Raw genomic sequence first — 23,076 nt, 5'->3', positions numbered from 1 at the left:
CAGTTTTTGTTTTATCCAGTTATATTTACTCAGTAAAACATAACATCCACGTGAAAGATATCACACCAACAGAAACAAATTTAAATAATCAAAAATTAACGAAATCACTGTGTTGGAAAAAAGGATTGTTTCTTGTTGAACCTTTTGCTTTAATTGCAGCTATTAGTCTGTGGGGATATGTCTGTACTAACTTTGCACATCTAGGCTGCAATATTTGTTTACTGAATTGCTCAAGTTCACTTAAATTTGATGGTGACCATTTGTGAACTGCAGTCTTCAAGTCATTCCACAGATTTTCATTGGGGTTCAAGTCTGGGCTCTGACTAGGACATGCAAGGACGTTCACCCTTTTCTCCTTCAACCACCGTGTGGTCATTTGTGCTGTGTGCTTTGGGTCATTGTAATGTTGGAAGGTAAATCTTCTTCCCATTCACAACTTTCTGGCAGAGGGCAGCAGATTTTCCTCAAGTATTTGATGGAAGTTTGTCCCATCCATTTGTCCTTCTATCCTGACAAGTGATCCAGACCCTGCTGCAGACAAACCTCCATAACAGGATATTACCACCTCCATGGTTTACTGTAGGAATGGTGTTATATCACTTAGATGTTATAAGTTGCAGTGAGTAAATACAGATGGATAAAACAAAAACCATGTTTGCCTTCATTTCAGACTGCAAAGCAACAAATGTGATTATTTTAAAGGGGGTGATTCTTTTCTATTACCCACTGTACTTGCCAAGTCTCAAAACAAGCCTGTACATCAGAAATATGGAAGCGGCCTATGCAGATTTGGAATCTGAATAAAGGATGCGTTTTGCAGGTAAAAAAAAAAAAAAGCGCATTTGCCATTTTTGTTCACTGCAGCACAAGCCAATCGGTGGGTTCTGGCCAATGATTTATGGTAAACAACACAGGGCTCTCTTCATACAGCAGCAATGTGCCATTTTTTTTTCTCCCAGCACATTGCTTAATAAAACACCATACAGTAAACACACTAAACATGGTTAGGCAACCATTTAAACACTTGATCATGCTAGATGTTAACCCTTTCCCAGCCAGTGTCATTAGTACAGTGACTATTTATATTTTTTGCACAGTTCACTGTATTAGTGTCACTGGAGATGTCAGTATCATCATATTGCATGCCATACTAACGCAGACGCACTAGAAGTCACTTATCGCCGCCATTAGTAGTTCAAAAAAACAAATTCCAGCATGTATACCATTATTTGTAGACGCTATAACTTTTACGCAAACCAGTCAATATACACTTGGGATTTAGCAGAATACATTTTGGTAAAAATTTTAGTTTAACAAAAAATTATAAATATAAACTAAAAATAAACCTAGTGGTAATCAAATACCAGCAAAAGAAAGCTCCATTTGTGGGGAAAAAAATATAGAAATTCCATTTGGGTACAGCATTGCGTTATCACACAATTGCCAGTTAAAGTACCTCAGTTTTGAACTGTGGTTAACTAAAGAATTTGAGACTGTTCACAGTTGCATATTTACTTTCACTATCCAAATAGGGATTTACTTTTCACATAAATGGATAATTGGAGCAAATATTTAATTTATTGTGTGAACATTCTCAACTGCTTTAGTAAATCAGCCTCTTGGTGTAAAAAGCTGCAGGGTTATGGTAATCGGCATTACCTAATGATTTACTGAAGGACAAATATGCAGGACAAGAGCTGACTTCTTACATTGCCCTGGCTTACCTTTTCAGTTCCTTTTAATGATTGTGGAACAGTACTTGAGAGCATTGCAGTCAGAGTTAAATAAATTAGATGAGAATCATTGAGAAACTAAGTACAGATGCATTGGTTATGCAGTAGTGGAAAGGACCACATAATCTTTGTATTTTTGGTAACGCACATTAACATTTTGAATGGAATCCCCAATGCTCTATTGCAGCAGTGGACAACACACCTGAATGGCAGGCAATGTAACACGTGTTGCACATGTTGTGGTGCTCTATATTTAAAAATAAATAAATAAAAAGTCTCTTGCCCAATTCCTGTGCTTAAAATTGGTTGTAAACCCTTTACAAACCACTTTTTACTACAGGTAAGTCTATAAGGTTTACATGTAGCTACTGTGGATATATCCTAAACCCACATAATTTTGGAGATATCACCTGTATCAGCATGTGCCTACGTCATTGGCACATGCACACTGAAGCAACGGCACTTTGGTACCATTGCTTCAGCTGACATGCCATTATCGGTGGCTCCCACAAACATGCGCGAGAGTAACGTTATCACGGCGCCGGCCAATCACAGTGTCGGAGCCCGCGATACCCGGAAATAACTTTGTAAGTCATGTCCCCAGGCAGAACAATGTGCCAGGACCGCTGCAGGGGCTTCAATCCAAGGTGAATATTTCATTATGCCTTTGTCTTGTAGGTTTTTTTTGTGGGTTTACAACCACTTTAATGTGTGCTGCCAGCCTGTTAAAAATGAATGGGGTGCCTCCCTAAAGTTCTGTCAGACCTTGCGCTTGACCAAGATCCAGCAGCTTGCTTGTTGCATCTTCGCCCTCTCTCTAAAAGTAGATATCACCATTTAGTAGTGAGACATCAATGGGGCAAAGGCTTGTATACCATTGCAGTGGAAATCCCCCTCCCCTACTGTAGAACATTGGATCAGAGCAGTAAATGATATAATGCATATGGATGAACTTTATTCATCAGTAAATAGACAGGAAGCCTGTTTTACTGCATCGGAGATATATCAGGTGCTCCTTGTTGATCCTATATTTGCATTAGCGATAAATTGGTGGCAAATCATTTTGTTTTTTATCCTTTGTCCTTTTTTTTATCCTTTGTTATTCTTTTTTCTTTCTGGTTTCTATTTTTGTTTTTGGTGTTTTTATCTTGTTTTGTTAGGTTTTTCCTAAAAAAACAAACAAGGTGAACATACATTTATTATCGGTACGATAGACGTAGTAGGTAAATGCAATAATTTTTCTATTTGATATGTATTATTGTTTATGGTCAGAAGTTTGAGGTGTAATACATAAGGGCATCTTGAGAATCTGTGGATTTAATATGCATGATTAGCGTATATAAAAATTCATGATTCTGTATTTCAGTCTGACGATTTAAAAAAAAAAAAACTTTGTTGTGGAGGCAATCGTCAAGAGGGAGGGGCCAGGAGCACCAAAGAGGGACCCGAGAAGAGGAGGATCTGGGCAGCTCTGTGCACAACCAACTGCACAGAGGAGGTAAGCATAACATGTTTGTTATTTTGAAGTAAAAAAAAAAAAAAAGTTTCAGACCTGCAGGAAGAGTGAATGGACTACAAGTATGCTGATCAGCGCGCTCTCACTCCCTTGAGAACTAGAAGCCATCTGCTGTAGTGGTAGCCATCTGCCAAGCCATGAAGAGCCTTATAGGTGAGCAAGAGGATCTTAAAGTCTATGCAAAACCTGATGTGTAACCAGGGCAAGGATTTCCAGAAAGGGGTAATATGATCACTTGTACCAGACCTAGTCAGGTTTCTGGCTGCAGCATTTTGAACATATTGAAGTCAATTATTGGTGGATTTAGGCACACAACCAAGTAGAGCATTGCAGTAGTCAAGTTGGGAGAATACAAATGTATGGATCAGCTTTTCAGTTACAGTGTATGATAGCATAGGACGCAGCCTAGCAATGTTTCCAAGTGGGAAAAAAATGATCTGACCACATTTTGTATATGTGGATCAAAGGTTAATCTATCATCAAATATCACCCCTAGATGTTTTAATTTAGACTGAAGCTCAAGTGCAGTGCCACCTATAGATAAGATATTAGGACTGGCCTTATATAATTGATAGGGGTGCCAATAAGCATTTCAGTCTTTTCATGGTTTAATCAAAGGAAATGATGTCCCATCCAAGTTTTTATATTGCATATAACTTATGAGCACAACTGTATATCACAGTGCCATCAGCATTGAAGTGATAATTGAGCCCATGCGATCTACGCAGTTGGTCAAGTGGAAACGTGTAAATGCTAAAAAGTATGGGACCCAAGATTGAGCCCTGAGGAACACTGTACTTTGACTGGAACAACTGCAGACTGGAATCTGCCAAGAGAAACAAAGTGAAAGCGATCAGTGAGATAGGACTTAATCCATTTCAGAGCAAATTCTGAGATTCCAAATATGGTTTCAAGGCGAGAGAGTAGAAGACTGGTATACAGTATCAAACCTTTTGACTTTAATAAATACCATTTTTATACCGTTTGACCCGCACCATGTGGAGCCCTTTTTTCTTTTTCTTTTTTTCCGTTTCTTTGGTCTAAACCCCCAAATATCCTCCTCCCCATTCGGGGGAGATTGGAGTATCAGTGCAACGGGCCGCATCTGAGCTGGACTACAAACAACCTTGACGTTCCATCTGAGAAATACATTATCGGGCATACAGCCGTTTGGAGTTCCTCCATCAGCTCAACAGACCTCCCTCCTTATACTCCTTGGTCCCAGATTGTGACCTCAAGCCTTTCAGACTCAACTGTCATACGACTGTGTGAGTCCAACAGAGTTGGTAAGAAGTATTTATCTACTTTCCCTGATGTTTACAGTCAAGCAGATTCACATGAATACATCCGCCTAGTGTGATTCCTTCCTCTTTTGTGACGGTTCGGTCACCCCCGTGCCAGCTACATTGTGGAATGTGTGCCCAATTTTGGACTTTTTTTCTCTAGGCATCTATATCATTTATATGATCTCTGTTATATGATTATCCTTATAATTTATGTTGACTACATCTATTATCATTGAAGCGCTACACTATTTTTATTATTTTATACAGTATCAAAGGCAGAACTATGATCCAGAATCAGAAGGTTGTTAGTGACTTTGACCAAGGTGGCTTCTATGCTGTGCAATTGCCCAAAACCAGATCGAAAAGCAGAACAATTTGAGAATCCTGGTGGAGATGCATGACTAGTTGTCCTCCTTAAAGCGGGAGTCCGCCGGAACTCCGCGTTTTTTTTTTTTTTTTTAAGTCAGCAGCTACAAATACTGCAGCTGCTGACTTTTAAAATAGTGACACTTACCTGTCCAGCGCGCCCGCGATGTCGGCACCCGAAGCCGATCTCTAGATCGACACTCGAGTGCTGCCGCCGCCATCTTGGGTATGGGAATCAGGAAATGGAGCCTTTCAGCTTCACTTCCCGGTTCCCTACTGCGCACGCGCGAGCGAGCCGCGCTGCGCAATGAGGACGGTCCCCGCTGCCTCTGGGATCTGTGTGTTTCCCAGCAGGCAGCGGGGCACTTGCGGAAGGGGGCGGGCACTTGCAGAAAGGGGCGTAATGTACGCCCCTTTCCGCAGAGAGCTAGCCCGGAAGTGGGTGCAGTTACCTGGATTATCCAGGTAACTGCAACCCCCTCCCCCCTGAAAGGTGCCAATTGTGGCGCCGGAGGGGGGGAGGAATCCGATGAGCGGAAGGTCCATTTTAGGGTGGACCTCCGCTTTAAATGGAAGGACCCCGGTCAGCCGACGGTTTACCAGTAGAGGGTCCTGGTCGACGCGGCCTTACCACTTTATAAACTGACATACCTGGGGCGAAACTGCTCGAAGAAATGTGAGAAAATTTGGACACCCTGGACCGGAGAGAGACAAGCTATCCTACCGTAAGAACTAAGGGTGAAACAGTGTCATGTCTGGAAATGGGCGGGGCCCTGACCTCCACACTGGGGTGACTCCTACCCCTTCTCTGACATAGGATTCTATCCTGGAGGACATGGGGCACCTGGGAGAATCCTCACCGTCTCGAGACAGATGCATCCTACCTTCAGTCCTAACTCGCTAATACTGACTTCACCCTGTCTATATATCTTCTAATGTTTAGGAAACAATGCATGTTACTGACTAGTTTATATTGTCTGATCTGTTGGCGGGCAACTTTTTGGTTTTATTTTCTGCTCATGTTATGCATAACCACTGCTGAGATTGTACCACTGTTCTAACAAGTCATGTACAAAATAAAGAGTATTTTCTGGGACAGAACAGAGCGCACTACAGATGAGAGTCTTTTGAATCAGGAAGAGTACTCACTCCTGCAATGCAGGAGGCAAGCGCCCAATGACTGCGAAAGAAGTGTACTGGAAAGAAGTCAGGACAGAGGAATGTAAACAGAGTAGTGAAAATCTTCATGGGTGACAGAGAAGGCTTACAGGTATGGCATTTGCATTAAACAAAAAAAACAAAAAAAAAACAAAAAAAAAAAACTTTTACAAATAGCAACATGCAATTAACCACCAAAAAATACGCATTGTATATATAAAATTACTTAGAGCCCCCAAACATATACATATATATATTATATATATTTCAATGTTGCACAATGTGGTTTATCAAAACACAAAAACTACACTTTAAAGAATATTAATGCACACAAAACACAATACCCAATTCTTAAAATATAAATGATGATATTGCGCCAGGTAAATGGATTGTGTGGATGAACAACATTCCTTGTGATAGCATGGGCTGTGACAGGTCCTCTTTATAGAGTGATCTGAAGTCTATTAGACCCCAGATCTAGCCTTTGGCATCCAAAGCAACTGCTCAAACCAAGATTGGTTTCATAATCTGCTTTACTGGCCAGTAATGGCTGGTAAACAAAAGCTTGAAACCGGAAGTAACCAAATCCTCCTCGCTTCCGGTTTCATACATCATAGAAACGATCGGGAAATTAAAGTTCCTCCTTTCCGGTCTATGGTCAGCTGGTTCGACTGCTGTCAGAAATAACAGGCTCCCCAGTGGGATGGGAAAGCTCAAACGGTGGAGCATGGCAGCAGAAAGGGGGCCCTCTTCCACCAATTGTAAAAGTGCTATAGCAGCTGTTTAGACACTCTGACCACTCTTATACCTAAAAAGTCCATCATCCGATCTCAACATTTATTTTTATTTTTTATCGATATCTGAATGACTGAAGCTGCAGCCATCATCCAGAAAGCAGCACCACTTCCCCAGGACACATTCATATGTTGGTCAGGAAGTGATAAAGTTACCAAAGCCCCTTTATCTGCATTGATCAGTTTATACAAAAGGTGAACACAGCCTTTAAAGTGGTTTTAAGCTCAAAAAGGTTTTTAACTCAAGGTATAAAACAAACTTCCAATGCCTGTTACCCCTCCTTTCTTCCTTTAACACTTAACTGACTCCCTTCATGCTCCAGCACTGTCCCGGCTGCAGCACCGCTGCTCTATTCCTGGTCTCACAGGAAACACGGCAGCAGCCCATTGCGGTCAGTCAAATTCTATGAGGAGGTAGCAGGGGGTGTGGCCAAGCCATGCTGTGTGCGTGTCTATGGACAAACACAGCCTGGCTTGGGAGCATGTCTGCACTGATACCCCAATAGCTGGGGCATCAGGAGGCAAAAGGAGCGGACAGCACTGGTGGGGGACTCCAGAAGAGCAGGCAGGATGCCACCCTGTGCAATATGGTTGCACAGAGAAGGTCAGTAATAGCCTTTACAATCATTTTAGGTTGTTTATTATTCCAGCAGTTGCAAGCATAGGTTCCCCAACTAACTTGCAAAAAAGTGCAACACGGGACACATGTGCTTCGAGCAGCTGATTAGGGAAGTCTCAGCTCTGCTCTTTGCACTAACAACTCACAGGAAACCAGATATAGCTATTTAACACAATAGTTAATTGGCAGACTGGCCAGATGGGGGGGGGGGGGCTGTAATTTGTAGTTTACTTAACAGGAGCAACATTAGAAGAAAGAATACAAAACAGGTTTGGGATGGCAAAAACAAACATGCAGTCCGATTGTGGAAAGCTGCACAAACATGGACTCTTTACAGCAATGTCTCTGTTACCCAAACAGGGTAACATGACGCTGCATGGCAGTGTCTCAATATGACTCTATAACAGAGAACTTCTGCTCATTTCAATGCTAATAATAAAAAAAAAGTTGAACTGCCCTTAAACAGTTCATCAAATGATATACCATGCTCATGTAATATTTAATGTTTCCCCTCACTCTGGTTGGGCATGCTCTGTTGTATATCCATTTCTGTCACACTTCTAGTGCTGACAATCTCTCAGAAGCGTGAGGTCTTATGCTATCTCCTAGTGTCCTGCACTTGCTAAACCTCTCACGATACGAAATGTCAAATATCAGCCTGATGCCATACTGCCCTCACTGCATCTGGTAACCATAGTAACACATCACCACATCTGTTTCTGATTCTCAGGTTACAAGATATCCCTCCCCTGCTTAAACTTCCCATTCACGGAGCACTGAAGACTGTAAACTAAAATTTAACAGTCCGATTTGTTGACATCCGTCCCTTAGGCCCCATTCATACTAGGCATTGCGGAAACACGTTTTCTTACATGCATTTGTAGCACGTTTATTCACACTTCTGCACACATTCTGGGAAGGCGCAGGTTAGAATGGGGCCCCAATATTAAAATTATGTTTGTAAACAATAATAAATCACAGCAATGAGATTTCTGTGCTTGCCATTTTATAAAAGGTATTTCCACAAGAGGTGCAAAGCTGTTTGAAATGTAAAGCTGGATACACATTATACAATTTTTGTTGTTACATTTCCTTTAGATTTACCTTCAATCATGTAGTGCAAGGGCCCATCTGATTGCATATAATATGAAAGTTTTTAGGTTTGACCTCATATTATATGGTTTTGGTAAATCTACAAGAAAGTTGTATAAAAATTGTATAGTGTGTAACCAACATGAGATGTAGTGGCTTTTTTGTTATCTAGGCAACTAATCGCCATGTATTCAACCTATGTCACGAGAGAACTTTATTATCAAAAGACACAGTCTAGCAATTGATAGTGTTCATCACATGCAATGGGTATTTCCAGGCTCCTAAAACAAAAAGTAAATGACATTTTTTTTTTTTACCTGCAAAGAAATGTGCATTTATTATTTTTTGCTAAAAGGTGAACTTCTCCTTTAATCAGCTTCCAAATCTGCATAGGGAGCTCCCATATTTCTTATATGTACTTGTTTTGTTACTTGGCAAGTACAGTGGGTATAAAAAAAAAAAAAAAAAAAGAATCACCCCCTCCCCCGCTTTAAAATAATCACATTTTGTTTCTTTGCTGCCTGAAATGAAGACAGACACGCTTTTTGTTTTATACAGCTAAATTTACTCAGTGCAACTTATAACGTCCAAGTGAAAGATATAACACCAGCATGTCAGAAAAAAATAAATCAAATTCAAAAACAGAATCAACGAGTTGGAAAAAGGATCACCCCCCTCCTAAAAAGGTAATTTAAACTTAATCAGGTATAGCTAATCACATTTTTCAAAAGGCACACAAATCCATTTGACTAACTAAAGCAAACAATCAACTATGGGTGGCACGTCATTGCCAAAAGATCTCTGGGATAAATTTGTGGACAAGTCAGGAGATGGATACAAAACACAAAAAAAGAAAAAATAAATAAAAATCAAAGGCCTTATCAATGCCTAGAAGCACAGTCCGGACCGGCGCACGCCGATGTACATCGGCAGAATGGCACGGGCAGGCATATTGGCGTACAGGTACATCCAGTTTTAAATGCCGCCCTGCCATCGCGAGCGTGCCGCTCGGGACCCCCGTGAGCATACCTGCGATCATCTCACAGGGCGGCTGAACGAGGAGATGCCTTGTAAACAGCATCGCCCCATTCTGCATAGCAACAAGTGACGCTGATCTCTGCTCCATGTGATTGGAGCAGAGATCAGTGTTCACTAAAACAAAGCCCAGCCCCCCACAGTTAGTAACACACCCCTAGGAACACTTAGCCCCTACACTGCCACCCACTGGTTAACCCCTTCACTGCCAGTGTAATTTACATAGGAATCACTGCATTTGTATAGCAGTGATTGCTGTATAAATGACAACTGTCCCAAAAATGTCCGATGTGTCCGCCATAATGTCGCAGTCACAATAAAAAAAAAAAAAACGCTGATCGCTGCCATTACTAGTAAAAAAAAAAAAAATTATTAAATAAAAATGCCATAAAACTATTCCCTATTTTGTAAATGCTATAACTTTTGTGCAAACCAATCAATCGCTTATTGCGATTTTTCACCAAAAATATGTAGAAGAATACGTATCAGCCTAAACTGAGGGAAATTTTTTTTTTTTTTTTATACATTTTTGGGGGATATTATAACAAAAAGTAAAAAATAATGCGTCAAAATTGTCGCTCTATTTTTGTTTATAGCGCAAAAAATAAAAAAACGCAGAGGTAATCAAATACCACCAGAAGAAAGCTCCATTTGTGGGGAAAATAAAAAGGACGCCAATTTTGTTTGGGAGCCACGTTGCACGACCACGCAATTGTCAGTTAAAGCGACGCCGTGCCGAATCGCAAAAAGTGGTCTGGTTCTTAAGCCAGCAAAATGGTCCGGTCTGAAAGTGGTTAAGAAGTGGAAGGTAGTTGGTACAACACAGACCCTCCCTGGATCAGGACATCACTCCAAACTGTATGAAAGAGCCTGGAAGAAACTGGTTATAGAGGCTACCAAGAGGCCTGCAGCAACCCTGAAGCAGTTGCAGGAATTTATGACAGAGTGGTCATTGTGTGCATGTGACAACAATATCACAAATTCTCCCCAAATGTGGCTTGAATGGGAGGGTTGCAAGAAAAAAGCCACCCCTCAAAAAAAGGCCACGTGCAGTCATGGCAGCTTTGCTAAAATGCACCTTGAAGATTCTGAGGCCACATGGAAAAATGTGTTCTGGTCAGATGAGAATAAAATTAAATTATTTGGCCTCAACACCAAACAATATGTCTGGCGGAAATCCAATATAGCTCATCATTCAAATAACACCATTCCCACAGTAAAGCATGGAAGTGGTAATATCCTGTTAGGGGAGTGTTTCTCTGCAGCAAGGACTGGAACACTTGTTAGGGTAGAAGGAAGAATGGATGGGGCAAAATACTGTCAGATTCTTGAGGAAATCTGCTGCTTTCTACCAGAAAGCTGTCAATGGGAAGGTTTACCTTCCAACATGAAAATGACCCAAAGCAAATATTGGAAATTCTAGATGTGCAAAATTAGAAGAGACATACAGTGAATCCAGAACATATTCACAGTGCTTCACTTTTTCCACAATGGTTTAAATTCATCATTTTCCTCAAAATTCTACAAGCAATACCCCATAATGAGAACGTGAAATACCTTTGTTTGAAATCTTTGCAAATTTTAAAATAAATAAATCACATGTACGCAAGTATTCACAGCATTTGCTCAATACTTTGTTTAAGCACCTTGGGCATCAATTACAGCCTCAAGTCTTTTTAAAGTGTGGTGCTACACACTTGGCACTCCTATTTTTGGGCAGTTTCTCCCATTCTTCTTTGCAGGACCTCTCAAGCTCCATCAGGTTGGATGGGGAGCGTCAGTGCACAGCCATTTTCAAATCTCTCCAGAGATGTTCAATCAGGTTCAAGTCTGGGCTCTGGCTGATTCACAGAGTTGCCCTATAGCCACTCCATTGTTATCTTGGCTGGTTGCTTAGGGTCGTCCTGTTCAAAGATGAACCTTTGCCCCAGTCTGTAGGTCTAAAGCACTCATTAAATTTTTCCTCGATCCTGACTAGTCTCCCAGTTCCTGCTGCTAAAAAAACATCCCCACAGCATGATGCTGCCGCCACCATCCTTCACTGTAGGGATGGTATTGGCCAGGTGATGAGCGGTGCCTGGTTTTCTCCAGACATGACGCTTGCCATTCAGGCCAAAGATTTAATCTTTGTTTTATCAGACCAGAGAATTTTGTTTCTCATGGTCTGAGAGTCCTTCAGGTGCCTTTTGGCAAACTCCAGGTGGGCCGTCAAGTGTCTTTTACTGGAGTGGCTTCCGTTTGGCCACTACCATACAGACCCGATTGGTGGAGTGCTGCAGAGATGGTTGTTTTTCTGGAAGGTTCTCCTCTCACCACAGAGAAACGCTGGAGCTGTCAGAGTGACCATCTCCCCCAATCCCTCAGTTTGGACGGGAGGCCTGCTCTAGGGGGTTCCAAACGTCTTCCAATTTACAGATGATGGAGCCCACTGTGGTCATTGGGAGAAAATTTTCTGTACCCTTCCCCAGATCTGTGCCTCAATACTTCATGGCTTGAATTGTGCTCTGACAACACACTGTTCACTGTGGGACAATATATAGTGTATGCCTTTCCAAAACCTGTTGAATCAAATGCATTTACCACAGATTGACTCCAAGTTGTATAAATATCTCAAGTGTGGAAACAGGATGCACCTAAGCTCAATTTTGACATGTGTGTCATAGCAAGGGCTCTAATAACTTATGTACATGTGATTATTTAAAAAAAAAAAAAAATTGGAAATATTTCAAACAAACTTCTTTCACGTCATTATGGGGTATTGTTTGTAGAATTGAGGAAAATAATGAATTTAATCAATTTTGCAAAAAGGCTGTAACAAAAAATGTGGAAAAGTGAAGTGCTGTGAATACTTTTCGGGTGCACTGTATCCCAACAGACTAAAAGCTGCAATTAAAGCAAAAGGTGGTTCAACAAAATACTGACAAGGGGGTGATCCTTTTTTAAACTCCGTGATTCTGTTATGGATTTTTTTTTCTGACAGGTTGGTGTTATAGTTTTCACTTGGATGTTCTACGTTGCACTGAGTAAATGCAGCTGGATAAAAACACAAACTGTGCCTGTCTTCATTTAAGGCTGCAAAGCAACAAAATGTGATTTTAAAATGGAGTGATTCTTTACTATACCCAATGTAAAGTAAACATATGTACAATGCAAAGATGGAAACAACTGTTGGAATGTGTATAGTGCCATAGCTGCAAAATTCAATGCTGCTATATCATTATACACTCACCTAGAGAGTGTGAGTGTGTGTATGTGTATTTTTTTTTTATTATTATCAAAGTATTTGATGCATTGCTTAAGTCAATCACTGATGTTAGTAATTACCAACTTTTCCCTGCACTGTTCATAATTGCAGACATTTCACTGAGAATGTTTACCGTGTTGCATAAATGTGAATTCAGTGCTGTATATTCTTGAGGTTCTGAATACGTATGTCAATGTGAAATTTCAGTTTTTTATTTTTAATAAATTCAGACATTTCTAAAAAAAAATGTTTTGCTTTGTCATTCTGTTGTACTGAGTGTAGATTGAGGGGGAAAAAAAAAAAAACAGGATTTTTAAAAACAGCTTACCTGTAAAATCCTTTTCTTTGCGGTACATCGAGGGACACAGAGCCATAGTAGTCACTATGTGGGTTAATAGGCCATCTTTAGGTGATGGACACTGGCACGCCCTAAAACAAGAAGTGCACTCCCTATATAACCCCTCCCACTACTGGGAGTACCACAGTTTTATAGCCAAGCAATACACGTGTATACCAAAGAAGGGAGGGACCCCTGTCCCCTGATGTACCTCAATGAAAAGGATTTTTACAGCTAAGGCATTTTAAAAGTCCTGTTTTCTTTTCATACATCAGGGGACACAGAGCCATAGTAGTTGCCATTGCTATGGGACATCCCATATAGTAACTGAAGGGAGGGAGACACAACAAAAAAGTAGGGCATTAAGAGGCTAGAGGACTTATACTGCAGCCTGCAGTACACTACGCCCAAAGGCAAAATCCTCATGACCTTTAACATCGATTTGATCGAATCTGGTAAATGTATGAACTGAAGACCAAGTTGCGGCCTTGCAGATCTGAGCCATAGAGGCCTGATGATGCACTGCCCAAGAGACACTAACAGCCCTGGTGAAAAGGAGGAAATTTCTTCTTTAGATCATAAGCTTGAACAATCACTTGAATCCATTTGGAAATACATTTTGATGCTGCCTGTCCTCTTTTGGACCTTCTGGCAGTACAAACAAAACACCTGTTTTGCGAACCTGAGCTGTTGCCTTTAAATACACTTTGATCATTCTTACTACATCAAGGGAATGTAGTGCCTTCTCTTCCCTAGATCGAGGCTCTGGAAAGAAAGAAGGTAGAATAATATCCTGGTTCAAATGAAAACCTGTCACCACCTTTGGTAGGAATTCAGGATGAGGACCCAAAACCACCTTATCCTTATGCATGATCAAATATGGGTCTTTACAAAACAGAGCCGCCAATTCCGATACTCTTCTAGCAGAGGAAATGGCAACGAAAAATACTATTTTCCTTGTGAAAAGAACCAAGGGGATTTCCTGTATAGGCTCAAAAGGCTGATTCTGTAAAGCCGATAAGACTAAATTCAAATCCCAAGGATTTAGAGGTGCCCCGACAGGGGGATTGATTTGTGTTACCCCCCGAATAAAACTACGCACCAGAGAATGAGAAGCAAGAGACCATTGGAAAAATACTGATAAGGCCGAGACCTGGCCCTCAATAGTACTCAAAGCCAGCTTCATTTTCAATCCCATTGCATTTCCCATTTGTAGACACTACCAAAGGAGATCACCCACGATCCTTTATAAAGTGGTATTCAACAGTCAAACCTGTTAAATTTTTTGTCCGCTTACCGATTTGGCACAAGAAGGTCTGGCCACAATGGCAGGGTCCAAGGGACTCCTACCACCATCTTTATGATCTTGGCAAACCAAGTTCTTCCGGGCCACCAGAATCACCTCCTTTCGTTCCTGCTTGAACCTGCGGAGAAGGCGCAGAAGTAGCAGAACTGGAGGAAATGCATAGATCAGTGAAAACTGATCCCATGGGAAGACCAAGGCGTCTGTTCCGCACGCTAGCGGATCCCTCGTCCTTGACACATCTATAATACTCCATCTTTGACATATCAATAGAAAGATGTCGGGGTGAAGAGACCATTCTCCCGGAAATAATTTTTCTATCCCTGGAATGAAAAATCGCTGATAGGCAAGGAATGTTGCTTTCTGCCCAAGCTAGGACATAATTCAAATACATTTTTGGGCTGCACGACTTCTCTTGCCCCCCCCGGTGATTGAATCCTGACAGGACAATCCCGTAGCCTGACTGTCCAGGATTCTAGGGCCAGACATACTGCCCGAATCTCTAGAATGTTGATGGGGAAGGTGCTTTCTGACTTGGACCATTTCCCCTGGACAGAAGCTTCTTCCAGGACTGCTCCCCAGCCTACAAGGCTGGCATCCATTGTTACTACTTTCCAGTATACTGGTAAAAAGTATTTTCCTTTTGGGAGGTTGCTGGATATCAACCACCAATTGAGGCTCTGACACACCTCTGGGGATAAGCGCATTGGGAAGTCCAAAGCCTGAATCTTCTTGTTCCAGGCCGACAGAATGGTGTTTTGTAGCAGTCTTGAATGAAACTGCACATAAAAGGACGGCCTCGAAGGAGGCCACTATCTTCCCTAACAACTTCACGCACAGCCGAATGGAAGGATTTCTCTTTGCTTTGAAAGTTGAATCAGTCCTTTTATGGAACGGATTCTTGCCTGGGGTAAGAATACCTTCTTTTGTATGGCATCTATGACCAGCCCCAAGTACTGTAATCTCCTTGATGGTTTTAAGGAGGATTTTTCTAGATTGAGTATCCAACCTAGAAATTCCAGGTAGCTTACAGCTGCGGTTAAGCTTTGGTTTAGACCAGAGACTGATCGATCTACTAAAAGCAGATCATCTAAAATAGGCTAGGACAGTTATGCCTGACTAAAGGAGGTGCCAGAATCTTTGTGAACACCCGCGTGCAATGGCTAGACCGAATGGCAGAGGCACAAATTGAAAATGATAATTTTCAATCTCGAAGCGTAGAAATTTCTGATGAGCAGGAAATATCGGCACGTGGAGATATGCATCCTTGATATCGATCGATGGCAAAAACCCCCCTCCTTGCAAAATTGAAACAACCGATCGGATTGGCTCCATGCGAAAGGACTGGATATTTAAGTGCCGGTTCAGATCTTTGAGATCTAGAATCGGTCTTACCTCCCCGTTTTGGAACCGTGAAAAGGTTTGAATAAAACCCTGAGTCCTGTTCCTCTAAGGGAACCTCTGATATCACCTCCTGGGATAAGAGATGATCCAGAGCCAAAAAGAGAGACTTCCTTTTCTCTGGATCTCTGGGAACATTTGATCTTTGAAAACAAGGAGACGGGAATTCTCAGAACACTAGTTTGTAACCTAGAGAAACTGAGGAAGCCATTTGTCTTTACATTGTTCCTGCCAGATCTTTGAAAATTGCAGAAGAATTCCCCCCCACCTGAGCGAGTGGGGGCGCCCCTTCATAAGGAAGCTTTAGCATTCTGTTTTGCAGGCTTTCTGCCCCAAGTCCTCTTTTGGCCCTGGGGCTGCCCTTGAGGTCTTCCACTTGAACCTGACGGTGGAGGCCGTCAAGACTTCCTAGAGGCAGATGCCCCTGGTACTGGAAAAGAAGCACGCTTAAGGGAGAAATGTTTAAACTTCTTTACTGGTAAAAGAGAGCTTTTCCCATTAGAGATTCTTTGGATGTATGTATCCAGATCGTCCCCAAATAACCGTTCACCATGAAACGGGAAACTGGCCAAAAGCATCTTACAGGGTGCTTCGGCTGACCAATTCTTCAGCCACAGGACTCTGCGAGTATGCCGTGAGGCTTGAATGATAGAATCTTTCATAGCGTCTACCGTAAAACATAGTGCATCTGATATGCCAGCCCACTGCTGGGCCTGCTGATCAGGAAGAATCTTAAGTATCTCCACAAACTGATCCTTTATGGACTGAGATACACCAATTGCAGCAAGAACTGGCTGTGCTATTGAACTTGCCAGAGACATGTTGATCTTAAAAAGGAATTCCAACTTTTTATCTGTTGGAGCCTTTAACATCTGCGCATTATTCACCGAGGCGATTTCAGTATCAATTGCTGGAACCCCCCATTTCTTATAGAATTCCTCCTCCATAGGATACAGTGTAGAAAACTTTTTTGGAGAAAAAAAAAAAAAAAGCTTATCCGGGTGTTCCCATTCCGAATACATCAGCTTTTTTTAGCCATGAATGAATAGGAAAAGCATCTCCAGATGGGGGAGGCTTTAGTGATCCCAAACCAGAGGTGGGTTCATCAAAAGACTACGCAACAAAAAGGTTGAATGAACCAATTTAGTAAGGGAGTGTACAAGCAAACAGTCTTGTGACACTACTGCCTCCATATTAGGTTCCTCGGAAGAGGATACATTAGTATTTTCCAGATCTTTTGGAAGAACTTCCTGATTCCCTGCCCCTTGCACCTCAGTATGAGGGTCCTGATCACTGGATGGGGATCTGCTACGCTTGGACCCACTATGGAGAGTGATCATAGCACCAATCTTCTTTTCCAAATTAGAAATGGTAGAAGAAAAATCCTCCTGTGTGATATATATAGGGGCTGAAGTGTCCAGTGCTGCTGCAACATCAGTCTCCCCTGACGGCTCAATCTGACCAGCCGCATCACTCTCAGAGGAGGATGACATTCTTTTGGAAATGGATTTAGGTTGTTGTAAAACAATCGAACCCCTAGAACCCTTTAAAGAGTTCCTGGTCCCTCTTCCACTCATAGCCTGATTCACAAAGCAGAGGCACTACCAGAAGAATGCACACTGCCAGATTATAGTGCAGCAACATAATCCCGCTATTAATGCCAAGCCTGAAGCAGTAATAATGTGTCAAAGGAAATGCCTGTGTCACCAAACCTGAAATAGTGCAACCTCCCTGCTAGTGTCCCTCCACGACCAGCAGTAGCACACAGTGTGCTTTTATAAGCTTCCTCCACTTGCATCTGGCATCGGAAAATGCCAATGCCGTTAGCCCCGCTCCCCGCACTGTCTACGGCACCCACCCCCATTTTTAAGAGAAGGGTTTTTCCCCACGTGAGCGGCAGACTATAGGTACCTTAATACCCAGAGCTAGCATGGTGGGGGGGGGGGGGGGGGGGTAGTAATATGACAAAGCCGCTGTGTTTTGTTTTCTTTAAAAAAAAAAAAAAAAAAAAAAAAAGAAAGAAATTTGGGCTTTCAGACCCCCCCCCCCCCCCCCCGAGAATCCCAGCATAGGGGGGCCACAGGTGGGGAGACAAGTCCTCCCTCTCTTACCAGAGGATCTGCTGCTTTGGCCGGAAAAGGATGAAGTGATCGGCTCCTGACACAGCGCCGTTTCCAGCATGAGGTGGTGAGTGCTCAATACCCCCAGTGGTTACTTAAAGGAGACATTCATAAGAAAATACAAAGATATTTCTTAGAAAACTCCACTTATCTACCTGCCACAGGGTTTCTGAGGTAAACCCAATCTTTACCCTTCACGGTGGGCTCCGTAACCTTCAGGAGCAGGGGAACCTAGAGGTAACCCACAATCCTGGACCTGCAACAGCACCCTGGCAGGAAAACTTTATGGCCTTACTACCAAAAAGTACTGGATCCCAGGGTCCACCTCTCTAAAAAGAGAAGCATTCGCAGCCAAAACATTGTTTTCTTTGGATACGATGCTCGGGTACCATTTCATTAGGCCCGGAAAAGGACACTTTGAACGGATCCGGTCAGCATGGCTGGCCCCAGCAAGGATTGTTCCAGTGGAGCTCAGCACAGCACATCTTTACTTGTGACCAACACCTAAGACACTGGCGAAAAAACTGACGGGTTATATTAGGGAGCACACTTCTTGTCTTAGGGCATGCCAGTGTCCATCACCTAAAGGTGGCCTATTAACCCACATAGTAACTACTATGGCTCTGTGTCCCCCGATGTATGAAATAGGATTTTTGTACTCACCGTAAAATCCATTTCTCTAAAGTTCACTGACGGACACAGCATCTTAATCTTGACCTTAGGGTTATATCGCTCCTTTAAGAGAGGACTAGGCAGAACATGTTAAAAACAGCAAAACTGCAGAGTACCGCCCAGGGGGCAGTCCTACTGGCTATAACCCCTCGCTCTGCATCCAGCAGCTCAGTTCATCAAAAGCAGTACAAATAGGAGGGGTGGGTGCCGTGTCCGTCAATGAACTTCAGAGAAAAGGATTTTACAGCGAGTACAAAAATCCTATTTTCTCTTTCATTAATCGATGGACAAAGCATCTTCATCTTGACCTTAGGGACATCCCCAAGGAGCGTCAAAGAAACGAGGGGTGGGAAGAGCAAGAAAATAACTCCACCCATAACAACCGGAGCTCCGCAAACTTAAACAGCCGCCTGCAAAATTTTGCGGCCGAAGCAAGCATCCAAAGATGCGCTCACATCAACCTTGTAAAATTTTGTGAAAGTGTGAACGGACGACCAGGTCGCTGCCTTACACACCTGAAAAATGCTTGATGTCGGAAACCCAAAGAGGCACCAATTACCATGGTAGAATGTGCCGTGACAGGAAAGGGGGGCGCCGCCCTCTTATGGCATAAGCCTGAACCACAATCTGTCTGATCCACCGAGAAATGGTGGCCAACGAGACTGTCGGGCCCTTCTTCAGACCAGTCACCGATACAAACAGCGAGTCTGACCTCCGCAAAGGAGCTGTAGCAGACAGATACAGTCTCAGAGCCCGGACCACTCCCAGGGAATGCAAAGCAACCTCTTTGGGGTGTGGTGGCCGAGGACAGAAGCACAATGTCCTCATTTAGATAAAAGGCCAAAACATCCTTTGGAAGAAACGAAGGCTGCGGGCGCAGCACTGCCTTATCCTTGTGGAGGATCAAGTAGGGAGACTTGCATGACAAGGCCACCAACTCAGAAACCCTCCTGGCGGATGAAATAGCCACTAGAAAGAGTACTTTCTCAGAGAGTGTCAATAAGGGGATCTCTCCCGATATGTTTTCAAATGGCGGTTTCTGAAGCACCGAGAGCATCAGGTTCAAATCCCACGGAGGCAGTGGTGGTCGAACTGGAGAGGCCACATGCCGAACCCCCTGAACAAATGTACTCACCAATGAATGAGTCGCCAAGGGTCACTGAAAAAAGACAGCCAAAGCCGATACCTGCCCCTTAATAGTGCTTAAGGCAAGTTTCTGATCCACTCCTCGCTGCAAAAACAGCAGGATCCTGGAAATCGAGTATGTGCATGGACGCTACCCCAACTCCTCACACATGGAGATGTAGGCCTTTCAAGTACGACGATAAATCTTCAGAGAAGATGACTTCCGTGCCCTCAGCATAGTGGAGATTACTGAATTCGATAGACCTCGGCCCTTAGCACCTGGCTTTCAACAGCCATGCCGTTAAAGCCAGCGACGGTAAAGCAGGATGAAGTATTGGACCTTGCGACAGAAGGTCCTCTCGCATCGACAGCCGGCAAGGAACATCCGCCACCATTTGTACTATGTCGGAGTACCACAGACACTGAGGCCAACTTGGGGCAATCAGAATCAGCGGAATCCCCTCGGCCTCCACTCTGCGAAGCAGACTTAAGCTGGCCATACATCTATAGATTATCTGCAGATTTTCTATGGTTAGATGGAAAAAGTGCAACAGATTTCTCCATGTTCGCTAAACCGTGTGGATGGATTAATCTCCCACTTTTTCCATCTAACCAAAGAAAATCTGCAGATAATCTATAGGTGTATGGCTAGCTTTAGTAGAAGTTTGAGTGGGGGGGGGGAGGCATAAATCAGCTGATAATGCCCCCATGGAGCCACCAACGCGTCTGCCGCATCCGCCCAGGGATCTTTTGACCTGGCCACAAAACTTTGTACCTTCGGATTGAGTCGAGAGGCCAGGAGATCCACATCTGGCATGCCCCACCTTAGGCAAAGGAACCAAAATACATCCGGGCCATTCCCCTCGATCCAACATCTGACGACTTAGGTAGTCCGCTTGCCAGTTTTCTACGCCCGGAATGTACGTGGCCGACTCTGCCCACCGCAAGATGCGAGCGACCTCTAGTGCTGCAGCTGAGCTCCTTGTTCCTCCTTGATGACTGACATACGCCACCGCCGTGGCGTTGTCCGAATGGATCCTGACCGGACGCCCCTCCAGCCTCTGTGACTATGTGGAGAGGCACCACCTGTTCGCCCGAATTTCCAGCACATCGATTGGCAGGCGTGATTCTTCCTGTGTGAAGCGACCCTGGGCCGACTTGTGATCACCCTCCAATGAAGGGGAAGGAACGACTTCCCGGACCGAAGGGCCAGAGACCTCAGCCAACAGAGCAGGGAATCCCTAGCTAGCTGACTCCCCCCGAATTTGACAATCCAGGGACAACAGAGATTTGTCCCATATGGACAGGATTTCCTTTTGCAAGACTCGAGTGTGGAATTGAGCATACGGTACTGCCTCGAAAGTGGCTACCATGAGACCCAGGACTCTCATGCAAAAACGAAGCGACGACCACCTGTGGGACACCAACAACTTCACTGCAGCTTGAAGAGTTTGCAGCTTGGCCAAAGGGAGAAAGACTCTCGCCTCTGAGGAGTCCAGAAGCAAGCCCAGGTACTTCAGGGCATTGAGTCGGCACCAACACTGACTTCTGGGAGGTTCAGTACCCAACCAAACTCCAGAAGAGACTGCATGGCGATTGCCACATCCTCCCTTAATTCTGAGGCAGAAGCTGCTCTCAGAAGAAGGTTGTTCAGGTAACCCACGATTGTGATCCCTCATTGCCTTAGCAAAGCCAGAACTGGGGCTAGCACCTTGGTGAAGACCCTTGGTGCCGACGCCAGGCCAAAAGGGAGAGCTACAAATTGGTAGTGCTCGTCCCCGACCACAAATCGCAGAAACCTCTGATGCATATGGGGACATGCAAGTATGCATCCTTGATGTCCAGAAATGCCAGAAAATCCCCTGATTGAGTGCAGCAACCACTGAGGGAACTGATACCATCCTGAACCTTTGTACTTTCACAAAGCTGTTGAGGGCCTTGAGATCCAGGACTGGACAGACCCCTTCTTTCTTTGGGGCTACAAACAGATTGAAGTAGAATCCCTGAAACCTTTCCGGTGTCGGTACAGGCACTATCACCCCAGCGCAGCAGCAGGTCCTGTACTGCCCCAAACAGGGCTTCCCGATGAGCCAGAAGATGAAGGTTGGAGGGAAAAAAAAAAAAATCTGTTTGGCGGACAAGAAAGAAGACTATCTTGTATCCTGATGAAGCCAATTCGCAGACCCATTGGTCGGAAAGTAGGGAGGTCCACCGAGCTGCAAACTCCCAAAGGCGACCCCCCACCTGAGAGTTGGACGGGGGGAAAACCTTCATGTGGTAACAGATTTGCTCGCAGGCTTGCGAAACCAAGGGCGCTTTAGTCCCTCAGCGGGCACCTTGTCGGACTGGGAGAGCTTACCTGCCCAACCTGGACAGACGAAAAATCCGCTTCTGAGCGGTAAAGGAGGGCCCTTGCCCACAGCAAGGCTCCTTACCTTTCCGGGACTGTGGGAGCAATGTACTGTACAGTAACATTCTTAATAATTTCATCCAGAGAGGCTCCAAATAGCCTCTCTCCCTGGAAGAGCAAATCTGCCAGTGCCTTCTTAGATGGCTGGTCTGCAGACCAGCATTTCAGCCAAATCAGGCAATTTAGCACTACTGTTGATACTGAGGCTCTAGAGAGCAAGGGGGCCGTATCTAAGGCTGCATCACAGACATACAACCGCCTCGGCCCTCCTGTCAGCAGGGTCCTTGAAGGCAGGGGTCCCTTTCACGGGAATCGTGGTTACCTTGTTTAACCTGGATACCAGGGGGGGGTCAACAATCGAAGGAGATGTCAGTTTGTTCAGGAAGCTCTCCTCAAAGGGGTAACGCGCTGCCGTGCGTTTCGGGAATAAAAAGACCTGCTGCGGTCTTCTCCACTCCTTGTAATAAACTTATCAAAACAAGTTAGGTAAGGATACACCTTAGCCGTGCCAGCTGGCGTGTGGGACCTGAAAGGGACCGACACCTCTGTAGATGCCCCCGTTGTGATAAGTGCTCCTACAAGCGCTTTTACCTGCACTGACCTGGAGACATTCTCACTGTCTTAACGGTCCTGGTCCGCATCCTCTGACATGTCAGAACAGGGGCCGCCTGCCACAGCAAGAACAGAGTCTGAATCAGAGCTTTCCCCAGAAGATGGTGAGGGAAGGGGGCGTTTACCCTCCTTGCGCCAGCACACCACTTCCACACTGGCAATAAAGGTCTCCAGGACCGCTGACAGAGCGTCTATAGGCACTGCAGGTGCAGGGGAACTGGTTGCCATAACAGGGATGTCTGGGGAAGAAGCG

General features: G+C 44.0%; 1 protein-coding gene across 1 annotated transcript in view; it reads right to left on the bottom strand.

The window, feature by feature from the left end:
- LOC143924453 (forkhead box protein K1-like) overlaps positions 1-23,076 on the bottom strand; it is a 117,017-nt gene that overhangs the window by 882 nt on the left and 93,059 nt on the right. The window lies entirely within an intron of this gene.

The sequence above is a fragment of the Lithobates pipiens genome, unplaced genomic scaffold (genome assembly GCF_037356315.1).
Source record: "Lithobates pipiens isolate NorthernLeopardFrog02 unplaced genomic scaffold, aLitPip1_a1.2 Scaffold_22, whole genome shotgun sequence".
NCBI lineage: Eukaryota > Metazoa > Chordata > Amphibia > Anura > Ranidae > Lithobates > Lithobates pipiens.
Note: the sequence above shows the minus strand (reverse complement) of the source record. Positions and strands in the feature narration are given on the sequence as shown.